Source organism: Meleagris gallopavo, chromosome 2, assembly GCF_905368555.1.
Source record: "Meleagris gallopavo chromosome 2, MGAL_WU_HG_1.1, whole genome shotgun sequence".
Classification (NCBI taxonomy): domain Eukaryota; kingdom Metazoa; phylum Chordata; class Aves; order Galliformes; family Phasianidae; genus Meleagris; species Meleagris gallopavo.
The window spans coordinates 35,938,402-35,954,347 of NC_139405.1; the positions used below are offsets into that span (position 1 = coordinate 35,938,402).

At 40.1% G+C, this 15,946-nt stretch overlaps 1 protein-coding gene across 4 annotated transcripts in view; it reads right to left on the minus strand.

The window, feature by feature from the left end:
- The window catches only part of CHRM3 (cholinergic receptor muscarinic 3), a 257,815-nt gene extending 242,439 nt beyond the window's left edge, over positions 1–15,376 (minus strand). For 2 of the 4 annotated variants that reach the window (XM_085219656.1, XM_085219658.1), the window contains exon 1: positions 15,235–15,376. The gene's annotated coding sequence lies outside the window, so the exon portion shown is untranslated. The remainder of the gene's footprint in view (positions 1–15,234) is intronic. The other 2 variants (XM_085219657.1, XM_085219660.1) reach the window with 1 other exon arrangement.
- Positions 15,377–15,946: the final 570 nt, after the last annotated feature.

Sequence of the window (15,946 nt, forward strand, 5' to 3'; positions counted from 1 at the left end):
CAGAAAGAAAGATGTGCTGGTAAGTTCTTGCTAGCTGGTTACACAAAGTATAACCATAACCGGCAGGTGCTGTAGACCAGAAAAGCTGCATGTCTGGGGCAGTCTCCAGGGAAATGAATAGCACAATATTCAAAACTCCTCAGAACTAAGCACATGACCTGTATGGCAAATAAACAATCTACCCTAAACTAATGAGTTCCACCTTTTTATCTAGTAAAGTTCCTCTTGAAGAAATGCAAGTTTTGCAGAAGTTAGGCTGTGTCTAAGTACCCCTAGTCCAGCGTCTTCTGCACACCTCTTTCTCATGTACATACTTCTAGTCTGGTCAACCCATCTCCAGCTTTTGCCTAGCCTTTGTGCTAAAGAGTTGGTCAGCCAAATGCAAAGAAATTTTGATCCTTGACTTGCTGAGAAAGAAGAACAGGTTTTCTATTACCTTTCCTATATTTAACCTGCTTTCTTTTTACCGTTAAAAGTAATGTCAGAGCAGAAACACTTCCATTTACCCCAAAAGGGGATTAGAACTTCTTGGAAATATTTTTAAAATAAACAGTTTCCTTACCCTGTTTAAACAATGATTGTTTAAGCCAAGGAGTCAAAACGACTTAGAGGAGCTGTACTTGTCTTTGTACAATATTCAGCATGATCTACAATGTGACCAGGCAGCAGTGACCTGTATTAATCATAGGCCAAAGTATAATTAAGGTAAAATTAATGGACTGTGATGGTCTGGCAATTCTTGCCCACATTCTCAGTTTCTGCTGGCTTGCCAGACTTCTGCGCTTCTAGAGGAGGTCTGCAACTGCAGCCCAGTGCAGGAATCCCTTTTGCAAAGAGCAGACAAACAGAGGGGGAAAAAAAAAAAAAATGAGCTCAATTTGTGCCAGCATATGGAGGAACTCTTTCCACCCCGATTACAGCAATAGCTATTGAGCAGGACAGCACTGACAATCTACATAAGTCAAAACTGCCCTGTCACTGTGATCAACAGGAACCAGAGAATATCGCACTTAAGGCAGTATCCCTGACCACAAAGGACAAAACTTTTCACTTCAAAGCTTAAACCTCCTGTCTTCGAATAAAGAAAAAACAATAATCTTACAACATCAACCCTAATTCTACCTTTTTCCCTTGTATGAGAGCTCCCAATACCTTAGTACATATTTTAACTCACTTTTCACCAGTATACTTTCTTCTGATAAATTTATCATATTAATTGTAGTTCATGTTAATGATAAGACATCTGCTACACTGACTTAAATTTATCATTGAACTTCTTTTTCAGGAACCCAATTTGGTGAAAGCTTGGATTTGTATAGCATTGCAGTTGAGCAACAAATGTCCTACAAACTCAAATAAACATCTTCAAGGAAAAAAGAAGCTTTAAAAGATGGTTGGAAAACTGGAAACTCACTTCAAGTACCTCCTCTACATGAGCATCCAGGAAAGACATGGCTACTTGACCTGCCCCATAGTTAATGCCCCATGGAGTCAATGGCTGCAGAATAAAGTCAGTTCCTCAGAGATAGGAAAAACAAAATTTTTTCAGGGAGATTAGCAGCACCATTTGGCAGAAGGTAAAAATGAAACTCTTTGCATAAATAAACTTGTTAGTAAACAGCATTTTACAGGCTTGCAAGCATATTGTGATATAGCTGAGATAAATCTCAGAGCAGGAACTTAAAGAAAATGAGACAGCAGGTGCCTGTTTGTTGCCTAAGCTAAAGAGTTAAAAAGTTTCCTGAGGTTGTGAACATACAGCTGTTGTGAACTACCAAGATCCACTGGCCATCTCTTGAGAAATTAGTAGAGTTCTCTTGGTTGTAGTTAGATGATTAATTAATTTTTACAGGCTTCGTAAGAAGAATAAACAAATTCTTCAGACCAGAGTTACTTCTCTCAGGTGTCTGTACTGAAGTCATCACAAAGATTTTTTGCTGCAGAGCAGCTTTCTTGTGTACACTTAAGGCTCACTATTATTACAGCAATATGAAGGATCAGCAGCCAAAACTCATAAATATCAACATGGGAATTCTCACCTCAATACTTATGAAAAGGAAAATTGATTAAGATATAAGAGAATAACCTGAATAAGCACTTTCTTTTTCAAAGTAAAATTTGTAATACTCAGCAGACACTTTTAACAACTTTCCCCCGAGAAAGATAAGAAACAACACAGAAGGAATGCAGTACAGGATGCTAACAATGTACTAAAGGGAAAAAAGCAGTTGGTATGGTCTGTCTACATAGTCTGTCCACCAGTCTTCCCATTTTCTTCTTTTTCACCAAGAGGCCTGAAAAGCTTCAGCTACAGCTATCTAAATTCTTAGCAGAATACAAGTGCATATACTAGGTGCTCTGCAGAAAATTAAGGATGATCTTAGAGGAGACAAAGACTGACAGAAATTATGACAGCTAGTAAGATGTAACTAATTCAAACCCACATTTCTTTGCATTAAGCTCTTCAACATTAACATTGTGATGCTTCTACAGCTGTTTTTTAAGCAAGTGCAGATATTGTGTGGAAAGTAAAACTAGCTATTCAGTCAAAAACACTGCGTGCATCTTCCTGTCATATTACGAATTCATGAATGACCTTCATATTTCAGCATCTTTTTCTTAACTAAAATTTCTGATTTGAGTGGAATTTATAATGCCATCAATTTAGTTAAGCTTTCACTGGCTATCAAGTACTCAATGATTATTTTGTTACAGGTCATTTAGTACAAAGCTTTAACTACAATAAATTTTAATAGTCATTTATCCATTTTAAAGCATTCTGAACTATAACTATGAAGATTCACATATTTAGATGATACCTCTGAAATCCACTTTAACAGCTCAACTGAACCTAACATCTCACTAAAACCAGATAGAAAGGATTTAGCAGCAAGGTAAAGCTTTGATATTCTATTTGGATATCAATCTATTAACTTTAATCTCAGCGTTTCAGTAAGTTGTTGAAAATTGTTTAACTGATAGAAGTGCCCAAATGCTCATCCCTCTCTTCTGTATATTACTCAGCTTTCACTTAGCATTCTCCAAGTGTAAGTTTTGCTGGAAAAAGTTCCTAGGCATCATAAAACCATAATTAACCCTACTCCTGCTAAAGCAATATTCTAACGAGGATTTTTCACTTTTGCAGGCCAACTCAAAAAGATTACTTAGTTTTATATGCACTATATAACTGGGGAGTTCTGGAGAACTTCAAATCTTGAGTGATATGGTACGTGCATAAAGCGTCAATCTAGTTTCTCCAATGTATCATGTGCATTTACACTAATGTTCTACTAACTCTGTTGTGCACACACACAAAAAAAGAATTCTTCCTGAGGCTGTGGATAGCAACCTCTCATGATTTTGTACTTAGTTTTTGAAATATTTGTTCAAGTTCTATAATTCTCTCAATGAACATTCATATATATAAATCATATAAATAGATATAGGTAGAGATAAGGGTCACTGTCTCTGAGCCTAACTTGCAAATACATACAAAATTGCACTCTGAAAAATTACAGAGCTAACCAGAAGGAGAACAGAAACTGGAGACTAGAGCTTCAAGAAGGAAATAGCCCTTAAGTGAAGCATTCTAGCCTGCTTGTTACTGTGAATTGGGATCAGAGGAAGAATATTGCTTAAGCTTATCCTGACATGAAAATAGCTACACATATTAAAGTTTTAATCCTATTTAGATTAATATAATTTAAATGCTGCAAATAGTTTGGGATATTTATTTTAATTTATTTTGTTTAAGTTGATTAGGACGTGCCTTGAAGTATGTTTTGTACACGTAGTACATCTCACTAGTTCAAACACGACTGTCTGGCCACATGTTTCTAGAACTTAGGCTTGTGCTCCATTTTAACTAGGAGAGAATTGTGGTTTTGGTAGTGGGGCTTTTTGAACAGTTCCTATTGGAAAAAGCTGAAAAAAACTTACAGAAAATATTTAAGTAAAACTGAGCAAAGTAGAGTAAACTATATTTTCTATTCTCTAAGCCTGAAAAAGGAAGAAAAATCCAGGCTCAAGTAAAAACTCAGATTTATCCAAATACGAAGTAAACAACCTTAACTCAGCTGTGCTAGGTTTCACTCCACATCTTTTGGAATGTTTCCTTACTCTTTACAAAACAGAACAAACAGATGGAAACAGCCAGATGGCATATACATACAGACATCAAATTTATGATCACATCCTCTAAGTGTTTTACCTTTTGGGTACAACCTGGATGAAGTAGCAAAATATGCTGAGAGTATTTTTTCTACATCCAGTCACTGCTCTTAATCCTTAACAGTCTGGAACAATCAGCACTGGGGCTAGGGGGCACTATAATTTTTTAGTATATGTAGATCTACACGTCATTTACCACCTTTAACACTAGACTTTCAATTACTTACATATATATATATATTATTATTATTATTTTTTTTTTTTTTTAAATAGGATTTGTGTCTCATTACTTCTGTCAAAAACTGTATGGTAATAATCCTGCATTTCCTATATGCAGATACTAACATAGAACAGGCCATAAATTAGGTGCTGTACCTCACAGAATCTATAAGAAAATAATTGTTTAATACTGGAGATTCAACCCAGATGTCAGTAAATCCTCAATGTAAAAAAAAAAAAAAAAAAAAAAAAAAAAGCTTTGTGATCAGGAGCAGCAGCATTACTAATTGAAAACTGCAGTGAAAGGACTTAACAACACTGTAACACCTGATTCCAACTACAACTTAGAATGGAAGATCAGGGTGAGGCAAGTCACACAACCACAATAGGCTACAACACAAGCATTCTTAGTATTCAATTGTCCTTGTCACATAAATCAATACACAATATAAATAAATTCTTACCCAACCTGTTTCATAACCCATATGAAGAAAATGGTACCACCTCGCAAAAAGAAAATATATATTCTATTTATTTTAATGAACTTTCAAGCTCTATGACAATCATAAAATAGTATCTGCTAACCATTTTAAGAGAAGCAGGAGGAAAAAAAAAAAGTGACTTGTAAAATAAGTGCATTATGCCTGGGAAAAAAAAAAAAAAAAAAAAACTGACCCAAACATCTTATCAAGTGAAATCAGTTGATAAGATCTGACACAGAGAAAGACACTGGCCTGCCAGATGACTCACTGTACCATGGAAAGCTTCAAACTGATATAAGAGAATAAGATCTCTGCATGCTAATATCATCTGATCTCTTGCAGCTTGACATTCAGCTAGATTGAAGAGTAATCAAGTACTTTACAAATTCTTCAAGAAAAAAATCATTTATTTTATTCTTGCAAGTGACATATGTGATCATATTCATCTTCGAACCTCCATTTTCTTAAGTTGAAATATGACAAGTTAGAATTCTGCATGCAAGCTAACATTGTGGAAATGAAAATAGATGGAACATATTTTTCATACATTATTTTCTTTTAAGTGAAATTCACTTGAGATCTTATCTAGTATTTTTAAGTCACAGCATCTTCTGGTATACTCTGGATCTCCACTGACCTCCCAGATCTTGTTTGCAGGCTACGGAAATCCCATCACTTGTTCTTTCATTTCAGGTGCCTGAAGTTGTATTTTACTATGCTCATAATTCATGAGCTGCTCCCAGAAACTTACATCAACAGCTCACAGATTTGCTCACAACTGCCCTAAAAATCTCCATGTGTAGTACAAAACTTCTGTGAAGAATTACATCCCTACGTGCTGGATGACATCCCTACACAGTAGATTCAACATATGCTTTCTCAAGTGAGTGGTTTCAAGTCCCACTTCTACTCTCGTTTGTTTTTTTGTTTGTTTTTGTTTTTTAATTTAATTCTAGATAATATCTAGAACAAATATATAAAACTAAACCCATACTTGCTTAGTACTTCTAATAAGAATGCCTTTCCAGAATTACAATTTCTTTTTGTAACCTAATATTTTATTTGGGGAGAAGGCAGAAAAAAAACACTAGTAAGAATCACACTATCTATTCAGCTTCAATAGTTTATTCGCAGATGGCAATACAGTTACTTCTGCATTGTGTCATATGACAAATGACATTTTTCTTACCCAAACTAGAGAAGTAAAGAGCTTTAAAACTCTTTTCTTTGTGACTTTTAAGAGTGAGCTTTTAACAACGGATCACTTAGGCTGTATTAAGGGCAAACATGGCTTAGATAAAATTTAGTCTTCAGAATCACAGTAATAGGATAAATACACAGATTTGAATGGATACTTTACTGAAAGTTTTACCTACAGAATAAGCATCTGATATCTTTGATTTCTGGAGTCTAGAACCTTGAAATCAGTACAAAAACTCATCAGTTCTCAAAGCATTTGGACAGAATCACAGTAGCTTTTTACAGGTTCATATAAATTTGTGATTTAGTGTATTGCATTTGTATTGTACACCCAGAAAAATCAGATGTGCTTAGGAGGAAAACATTTGCTGTTGGCTCTTCCATCTATGAGAGTTTAACTCAAGCTGGAAACACTTTAACTAACATAGTTGCAAAAGAAAGCTAGACATTTCTAGATAGTCTGTAGCAGAAAGTAATCTTTTTGTGGGCTCTCTTTAAAGACTGATAGAGAGGTTTCTGCATATTTTTCCTCTTTCCCTGGTCTCCTACCATGTTTTCAAGGATGAACAAACCTACTGCTATTTTATAACTCCCTTTCCCCCCCCCCCCCCCAGTTTTCTTGCACATTTTTTGCCTTTTTAGCATTCCCTTTAGCATACAAACACAGCTTTCACTAAGCTGAGTAAGAATGAAAATTGCTAATTCAATAGCGAATAGTATAAAGGCTGTCTGCTTCCTCTGAAAAGTACAGTTCCTCTTTGCAAGTATCTGCATCTTCCATGTACTTGCTTTCACGAAACAACTGAATGTTTTAGATGAAGATACAGAATGGGAGGAAAAGTAATAGTAACTCCTATTTTTATTTAGAAGCCTTACTACACACTATGCTTTTCCAGCAAAAACAGCTTCTATGACTGAAACAGAAAAATCTGGCTGTGGCACACACCTGTGACAGTCTATCAACAACGTCAAATATTGTCAAGGTTGTTGATAGAGTGCAGTGGGATGGTGGAATAAAAGATCAAAGAAAAAGGTAACCAATGACTCATCCTGCAATGCCATCACCAGCCATTAGCTACTGAGCTGCAGTTTCCAGAAAAGATACATTTTTTTTTTCCCCCTTTTTTTTTTTGGTTATATTAGTTCCCTCTGCATTGTACATTATTATTTTTAAGCAACAATTTTCTACATCATAATCATTTACCCTTTCAACTGTATTCTTATAAGAGTCTCTTCCGCAAACATCTGAAAGTTAGCCCTTCCCACTTTCTGCTTCAATATAGACCTTTTTGTTTCTCCCACATGAAATAATGTTTATCTCAAAGCCTCTGCTCATTAACTTTAAACATCTAGACTCTGGAGATCATCTGCCTTCCAGAAGAGACCAATGTCCCTATATCCAACAGAGAGTGGACTTCTCCATCTCTTTCCACAGCAAAATGTGAGCTTTTATACAAAAACTAACTAAAAAATACTGTAACCGGAGTAACTTGAAATAAACATAACTCCACACCCTGAAATATCATCACCAGATTTAAATTTCTGCCCTGAATTTACTTTGGTGTCTCCAGACCCAACAAGTGACTTCAATTCTTCATGTCTTCAGTGCTTCTTGAGAGATGTTTTAACAAAGTGACTTTCTTCATTCTCAATTTATTGGGAGAAGCTTTCTGTAGCAGGCATTTTAGAAAGATTTTTACATATATATTCCAAGAATTATTTGTCTCCCAAAAACTCTGTAAGTAAAACACTCATAGCACTGTTTCACTGTAATTTTTTGTAATGCTTCAGTAGCTTTTGTTATGGAATTCTAAGATTTCTCAGATAACAAAAGAGAAATCTATTAAAAAGAGAAGCAATCAAGAGATGAGACATACTGCTTGAAAACAGTGATATTACACCTGGAATGCTATCAAGGAAGATATTTTTTTGATGATAGAAAACCGTTGAGATACGGTCTTCCATGGAATAGCATTTTCACCATTTGTCGTTTACTGTTACTCACAAGGTTAACAGTCTGGCTAGGAAAACAAGAAAAGATCTAGTGGAACACAAGGACACTACGCATAAGGAGATATGCCTTAATCACATGCAGAAGAATCAGCCTTCAACCCAATGAATCACTATTATGCAGCTGCCACCCACTTCACTGATAAGCAAAGGTGCATAGATACCAGACCCTTCCTCATCAGGAGCCTACTGCATCCTTCCCAGGATCCTTCCCAGAGTTAAGTTCTTCCTTCAGTAGCTTGAATCCAGTTATTCTATTTATTTGTCTCTTTTACCCTTTTTCTCTGTTCCACGTACACGTGAGTCTCAGAATACTACCATAAGGCTTTCTTCCTATAAACACCAGTTCTGCTTTGAGTCTTTCCTTCATTTCCCTAATTGACAATTTTCTTCTCATCTTTCATCCATCCTTACGGTCCCTCATAGCTTACTTCCTCTCAATCAATATCCTCAGAAATTTAGCTCCCCTCAAAAATGTGTAAGCTTTCAAAATTTGTCACAAATCACAGTCCAAGATTGTTCCATTCCACTCACCTTTCCACACATTGTTCTTCAACTGTTTGAGAATTACACAGCCCTCACGCCTCCTGACCTCTGTATGTGTACACATACATATGTATAATTTCCCTTATCTATCCATCATCAAGAGACATCACAAGACAAAAATGAAAAAGCAATCTTTTTCATTCTAACAGAAAAGAGAAGAATGTCTCAACTGGTGAAAAAGTAGACACAAAGCACTATATAGTTCTGACTTCAAAAATTTGGGTCATTAAATGCCCAACTAGTAGAATTATAGAATAGCTCAGGTTGGAAAAGACCTTCAAGATCATTGAATCAAACACAATCTAACCATACCACTCTAACTAACAAACTTCTGCTAAATCATGTCCCTGAGCATCACGTCCAAATGGTTTTTAAACACATCCAGGGATGGTGACTCAACCACTTCCCTGGGGAGCCTATTCCAGTGCTTAACAACCTTTTCAATAACAAAGTTTTTCCTGATATCCAACCTAAACTTATCCTGCTGCAACTTAAGGCCATTTTCCCTCATCCTGTCACCAGTGAGAAGAGACCAACCCCACTCTCACTATAAGCACCTTTCAGATATTGGAAGAGAGCAATAAGGTCTCCCCTCAGCCTCCTTTTCCCTAGACTAAACAGCCCCAATTCCCTCAGTTGCTCAAAGTACTGAAAGATATCTAGAGTTTCCCCTACATACATACACTGTTAAGACAGAAGAAAAGTCATCCCTAAGAGAAGCAGCAGCAGCTTACAATGAAATATCATTATAATGACAGAGAGATCCACAGATTATTCCATGGAGCGATGTATTCTACAGTGTGCTGTAATTATTTTGTTAGAAGCAAGCACACACTTTTGTGCAGTAATTGGGGATACTTAATAAAAAGATAATTCTGAAATCTTCAAATTCTGTTCTTCCATGACAACTTTGAGTGCCAGTATTACAGCTCCTCTTTTTGAAAGCCAGTTCCTTTTTCCTTTCAATAGTTCTTACTATTGTGCTTGTTATATACTGAGATTGAGTTCTTCAACTAATTGTCTGCAGTGAAGTTCTAAAGGATTTGTTGCTATAGCAATATTTTGTGTTGATTCAGAAGTTAATGATAAAAGAAGTGGCAATTAATACTATTTATTTTTACTAGAGAAATATGAAACAGTGTTAAAAAAAATCTGATTAAAAAGAAAGCAGAAAGAATGTGAGAAAGAAGGTGATCACCATCAAGCTCACAGCTATAAAACCAAGTCTTTTGTATCACCAAATTCTATACGCATAGCACATATTCTACACTTCAAAACATGCAGCATGTTGCTGCTTTAATGCTCCCATTTGGACTCAGCCTCTGTGGTATTTCAGGAAGTCCTATGAGAACGCAAGGATGTGCATGCATCCATACATAATGGCATCTGGTGGGACAAGCTCCACTACACCAGTGAAAGGAAAGAGAATTGAATACTTTTCTCCACGGATTTGACATTGTTGTTCTGATGTTTTGCATTTGCAAATGCCCTTAGCATTTTTAGTGAATGCAAGTGTGTTGCTTCAAGATAATGACCTGTACTCTCTCACTCGTGAGTAATAGCCATGAAGCTGATAAATGCTTTCCAGGTCATGTGAAACCAAAAGAAGTAATTAATATTCTACATTGAAACTTCTATTATCTCACCAAATTATTTATTGTCATTGTTGCAGTACCTTCTATGAGGTATTTAAGGTTTTTGAGAGATTTGTCATTGGTTTTTAGGCTTGAATTTTTATTTCAATCCTATAAAGAGCAGTGTGGCTTCATATAACTGTTTATAATGCAAGGTTTAAAGCAGTGAACTGCTTTGCTGCTTCTTTACATATTTATTAAGATTTCTTAAGAGTGACTTGACTTCCTTAGTGATGTATTTTCTGCTCCTAGAAACTCACATAATTACTGAAGTCAATACATTTATTTATTTTCTAATGGAATGATAGAGTCGAAGGCTTGTGGCAGATTGCCCCTCAGAGCTATTTTTATGAATCCTTGTAGATAAAATACAGCACTTTTTCCTTTCAAGACCATCAGGGTTATTTACCACAGATGATACCTCTGACCTTCACGCAGGGATGCTAAGATTTCTCTAAAACCAGCAGTCCTGGGTGCTGGAGGGGTTGTCTCCTGTTTAGAAGTACAAGCAGGAGTAAGAGGACTGTGGTACAACATTGTGCTGTGACAATCTGCAGACTCAGCAGGGAAGAGGTGTCTTTATGCCAGACATAGAACGCCAGGGCCCATGCAAACGTCTCAGTCTTCAGCTCCATCAGAAGCAGTGCTTGCAAGAAAGGTAGTAATGGAAAGAATGGCATACACAAGTACTGCTAGAGAAATTGTTAAACAACATTACAAAAAATGTAATCTCAGCATCTATGAGTAGTTACTCTCTTTACCAAAAGTGAGGCATACCAGAGCATTATCACAGACATTCTAAGCAATTATGTACACACACACAAAATATGTATGTGTTTTGTAAATATATTTATATATATATATAAACAAATGGGAAGTGAGAAATGCATATAAATATTTATATAAAAATATATTTCTCGTCCACTCCATTTGTTTATGAATTCATAGAGTATGAAGAAAGAGGGAAACTTCTAACTTCTCCACATTATAAACTTTTTCATATGATGATTTCTCCATTCCTCACATTGGGAGTATACTGGGAGTGCACAAGATCGGATTGACTACACACACCGGATTATCCTTGCATGTCATCGCATTGGCTTCTCATTAAAAACATTAAAATCTGAAACACTTATTCTGAGCATAACTCTATCAATTGTTAAAAGTAACCTGACCACTCTGAATGGCATTCATTGCCTGACGACTTGCTACAAATTGCCACCACTGCCAGGGACAAGCTCACAGCAGGAACAAGGCAAGGGATCGAACACCGAGAGCTCAGTGACACAGGCCTGCCCTGGCACACTGAGCTGCCTTAGTGAGCAGAACCCAGGGTCTGGTTGCATAAAAGTTTTCTAAATTAAATAGTTCAATTTCTGTGTATGGCGACTTTAGAAAGAAAGCACAGGAGCCAGTAGGAAAGGTAAGTAGCAGCATTTTCCCATCATCTATGATGTAGCTGTTCTCTCAAATGTTTCTCTGTACCTATCTCAATTGAGGTTAATTTCCATAAGTACCAAACTGCCCCAGCTCTCATTTCAGTAATTGAATATTTATCATTTATAATATAAATTACATATTTCAGGTTCCCTTTCCCCCCCTAGAAAAATCTTCCAGCCACAGTAAAGCTCTTGCCTTCAGTTTGCAAACATTTAATGAAGCAATTCACTTAACCCTGCCTTCCTTTACACTAATTGATCCCTCCACCATGAAACCACATACTCAGAATAGATGAGGGGGTTCATCCTTCATCCTCTATTTCACACACAGCAATTTCAACAGGTTATACTCAGGATAATGGCTCTTCCTGCCTTTGCTGAGGCTCCTAGCAAGCCTTGCACGCAGGCTGCGTTGCAAGACACAAGGAGTAGCACATCACAGCGTGCACTCATCCTCTCCCAAAACAACAACAAAAAAGACAGACAAAAAGACAAAAAAAAAAAAATCCCAATGTAAATATTGTATACAGGGCTTAGATTAAATTTAAAACTAATTCTTCTATTGTACTGTGCACTCCCTTATGGACATACTTCACCATGCATTCTGCAGTACTGTGCATTGGGTGGATGGAGTCACTGTGCAGAGGTGTGGCTGACTTGCAATCATTCACCTGCCAGATGGAGGTGACAGCCTCATCTATCCCAGCAGCCAGGCATGAGGCTACTCTGGGAGGGGAAACAGAGTGAAGACGGGGAGGATACAGCAATCCCAGTGAATGAATTTGCAGAACAGACCACTTATGGGGTTAACAGGCTCTTCCTTTTCATTCCAGCTTGTATTTAAACACTTGTTACACAGGCACAAACAAAGGCATTTAAAAATAGCTGAAGGTACTGGCAGTAGTGGCACTGTGTATCCTCCCTCACATATGGCTCCATACTGCTCCCTATTTTGAAACCTAATTATAAGTCTTTATTAAATGAGAAACTGTCACTACAGTAAGAGATACTAATAATATTAGTAAACTGTTCTATCATATTACGTACTCAACTCAGCAAGCATACATCTCCATGCACAGAGCAGAGCATTCTTTGCCTTCATATTCCTCACAGATACTTTGTCAAGCACTGTCTGTTGGGAGTACAGTCTCTTCTTCATGGCAAAGAAGCCATTATTTCATAATGAACAAAATTAATTACCATCATCCAGATCACTTTAAACTTTCTTCCAGCATCAAGCACCTTTTGCACTCTTCCCCTTCCTTCTCCAGTCACAAAACATGGTAATTGTCGACACTACAAGAAGGCATGCAGCGTTCTGTCTGCTGGAAGCAGGGATGAGGGAGGGAGGAAGGCATAAACATAAGAACCATAATTTTGTTTTATTTGATACAAATTTACGAGAAGTTTTTTTTTTTTTTCTTTTGCATTTTAGGATTTGGTCCTGAAATCATTTGCAGCCATGAGACTGAAACACAAGCACTGATTTTAGAGAGGGAGAGAAGGGGAATGTTAAAAGCAGTAACTATAGCTTTAGAACTAAACGAGGAATAAGTGGGTTTTTCAGACCAGTTAACAAAGTAACCAAGAGATCAGAATCCTTTGCACTCCTATTTAGAAGTGAAATTTCAGACACCACTGAGCAGAGTGAATTTGCAATCTTTCATGCAGTCACAGCTGCTTTTTCACCATGAAAATCTGCTTCTGAGACTCCAACTCTAGAACACAGCCTGCATCCAACAATTTATTAATATATTGCCATCAGTAAGATGAACTTTAAATTTCCTTCAGTAAAATAAATTAAAGTAGATTGTACTTGACAGTATCCAGATACATGATACAAAGTAGGTAATCAGCTGCTCCAGAAAGTTGCAATGCATCTACTTAAGAATGACATGGCTTTGTAGCTCACAACAGCTTCAATAATAAGTTCGGTTCTATTGCTTCTGAATGAAACAAACCAATTTCTGTGTTTGGCGGCAGCATACAGATGTAGAAGAAGAAAACGTGCAACCTGTTTTGATAGAGCTGGCAGCAATTCAGACAAATTTCATACTGGATTATCCCTGGAGCATTGCACTGCTTTGCTGCTAAGATCCAGCAAGATTGCAACATCCTGAATAGCCTAAAAGAACAGCCTGTGGTGCTTCAGTTCAAGTCAAGTGATTCTTCTTTGCTAAAGCTGAAGTTACTCTGCTAACAGGTGAATGACACCAAGGTAAGAATATATTACTTCAAGTGAGATTCAGAACTATAAAATGTAATCACCATATTCCTCTACAAAGCAATGCTATGTGTGTAAAAGCTTCTGACAATAACAGAACTACTGAAAAGAAACAGGAATAAGAGGGCCACAAAAACTTTTTGGGACACACAACACTAACAATCCCTGCAATACTTTTTCCACGCCACAGAGAACTGCTACCACACAAGACACCAACTCACATCCGTGCCTAAAGCCACCAAACAGGGCTTCCATGCTGCTAAAGCAGCGTTACCTACTGCAGCCCCGGTCCCACAGAAGGCAGCAAGCCACAGACTGTCAAATTAAATACACAGCAGCAGAGGAAGGAAAATCAATAGGCCATTCACTGACTTTGCAGTATGTATGTATGTATAAATTAAAAGGAAATAAATAAATATGAGCCTTTCAGTCAGTGGGGTGTGTAAGTACGGGAATATACATCACTCCAGCAAAACCTTTCTCACAAGTCGATCCAGATTTTTTTCGCCCTTTTTTTTCTTTTAAAGTTTCTCAACGTGTATCAGTAATACCGAAGTTACAGTTCCTCTGCCTATGACTATTTCTATATATGGTCAGCACAGATATTTGCTGGGATTTGCGTTTTTCCAGAAGTAATCCCAGGCAACCGGCAGCCCGTGAATCGATACAGAAACCCACAGGAACAAGCTCTATCGCCCCGCACATGTGAGGGCAGTCGAGTTTCTGTGTCCCGACACTTGCGCAGCACACAGAACAGGGCTGGCTCCGGCTTTAAGCGAGCATTCGGGCTATGCCCCAACACCCGGCGGCAGCGCTGCCCCTCGCACCCTGCCCGCAGGGAAAGCGGAGCTGCAGCAAAGCCCTCGCCCGGACGCGAAGCCAGGCAGAGAGCAAGGAGACGCGGGGGCAGCCCCAGCCGGGGCAGCGGCACACCCGGCGGGCAACGGGCGGCACGTCGAGCCGGGCGGCACGGTGCAGCCTCCCGCCGCGGGACAGGACGGCACGGGTACACTCTTGCGGTTCTCGCTCCGCACGCGCACCGGGGGAAAGGCGAGACCAAAGAGGGGCAGTGCGGGCGGCAGCTGTCTCGCCTCGCCGCTCCCAGAGCGCAGCGCCCCGTGGGAAGGGTCCGATCCGCCGCCCCTAACAGAGCCCCGAACCCCAGAACAGCGGAGGGCAGCAGGTGGAGACGCCGCAACTTTCACCGCGGGCGGCCCCGCAGCGCTCCCGGCCCGGTCGATCCCATACAGGAGGAAGAAAGCCCAAAGCAGAGCACTCAGACCCTCCCGAAACAGCGTTCCGCATCCTACCTGCCTCGCTCCCGGCGACTCCTCACCGCCCGCTTTGCTTCGCTCCTCTCCTCCTCGGGCGCTCCCACGGCGCCCAGGTGGCGTTAGCAGCGCGCTTCCCACGGGCGGCGCGCCCCCGGCGGCCGGCACATCCCCCGCCGGGCGCCGCCGAGAGAAGGGCAGCGGGGCAGGGCACGGCGCTCCGCTCCGCGCCTCACGCTACACCCAGCCGCGCCGCCGCACCTGTGCCGCGCGGGACACCGCCCCTTAGCCTCGGCCCCCGGGTGGGCGGGGGCGAACCGGGACCCCTCGCCCCGCTGCTGCTGCTACCACCACCGCCGCCGCTGCCGCCTCCGGCCCGCCCCGCGCCGCCACCACCGCCCTCCCCATGCAGCCGCCACACGAGGGGCGCCCTGGCTCCGCCGCGCCGCGCCGCGCCGCTCATTGGCCCGTCCGGCGCTGACCTCACGGGGCACTGCTCCGCCCACCGCCCCCAGCCCGGGCCGGGCGAGTGCCCCGTGGCCGCCCCGCCGGAGTCCCGAGGGTGGACAGCGGGCGCGCTGTGGCCGCACGGCGGCGGCTCGGAGGCGAGGTGCCGGGTGCCCGCAGCGCCCCGGCGGGGTTTGCTTCGGGGCAGCGCGGAGCAGAGGCGTGCGAGAGGCGGACCCGGCCCCTGCGAGCAGCCGGTGAAGTAAAAACGGGTCACAGCAAAAGAGAAGACGGAGGAACCGTT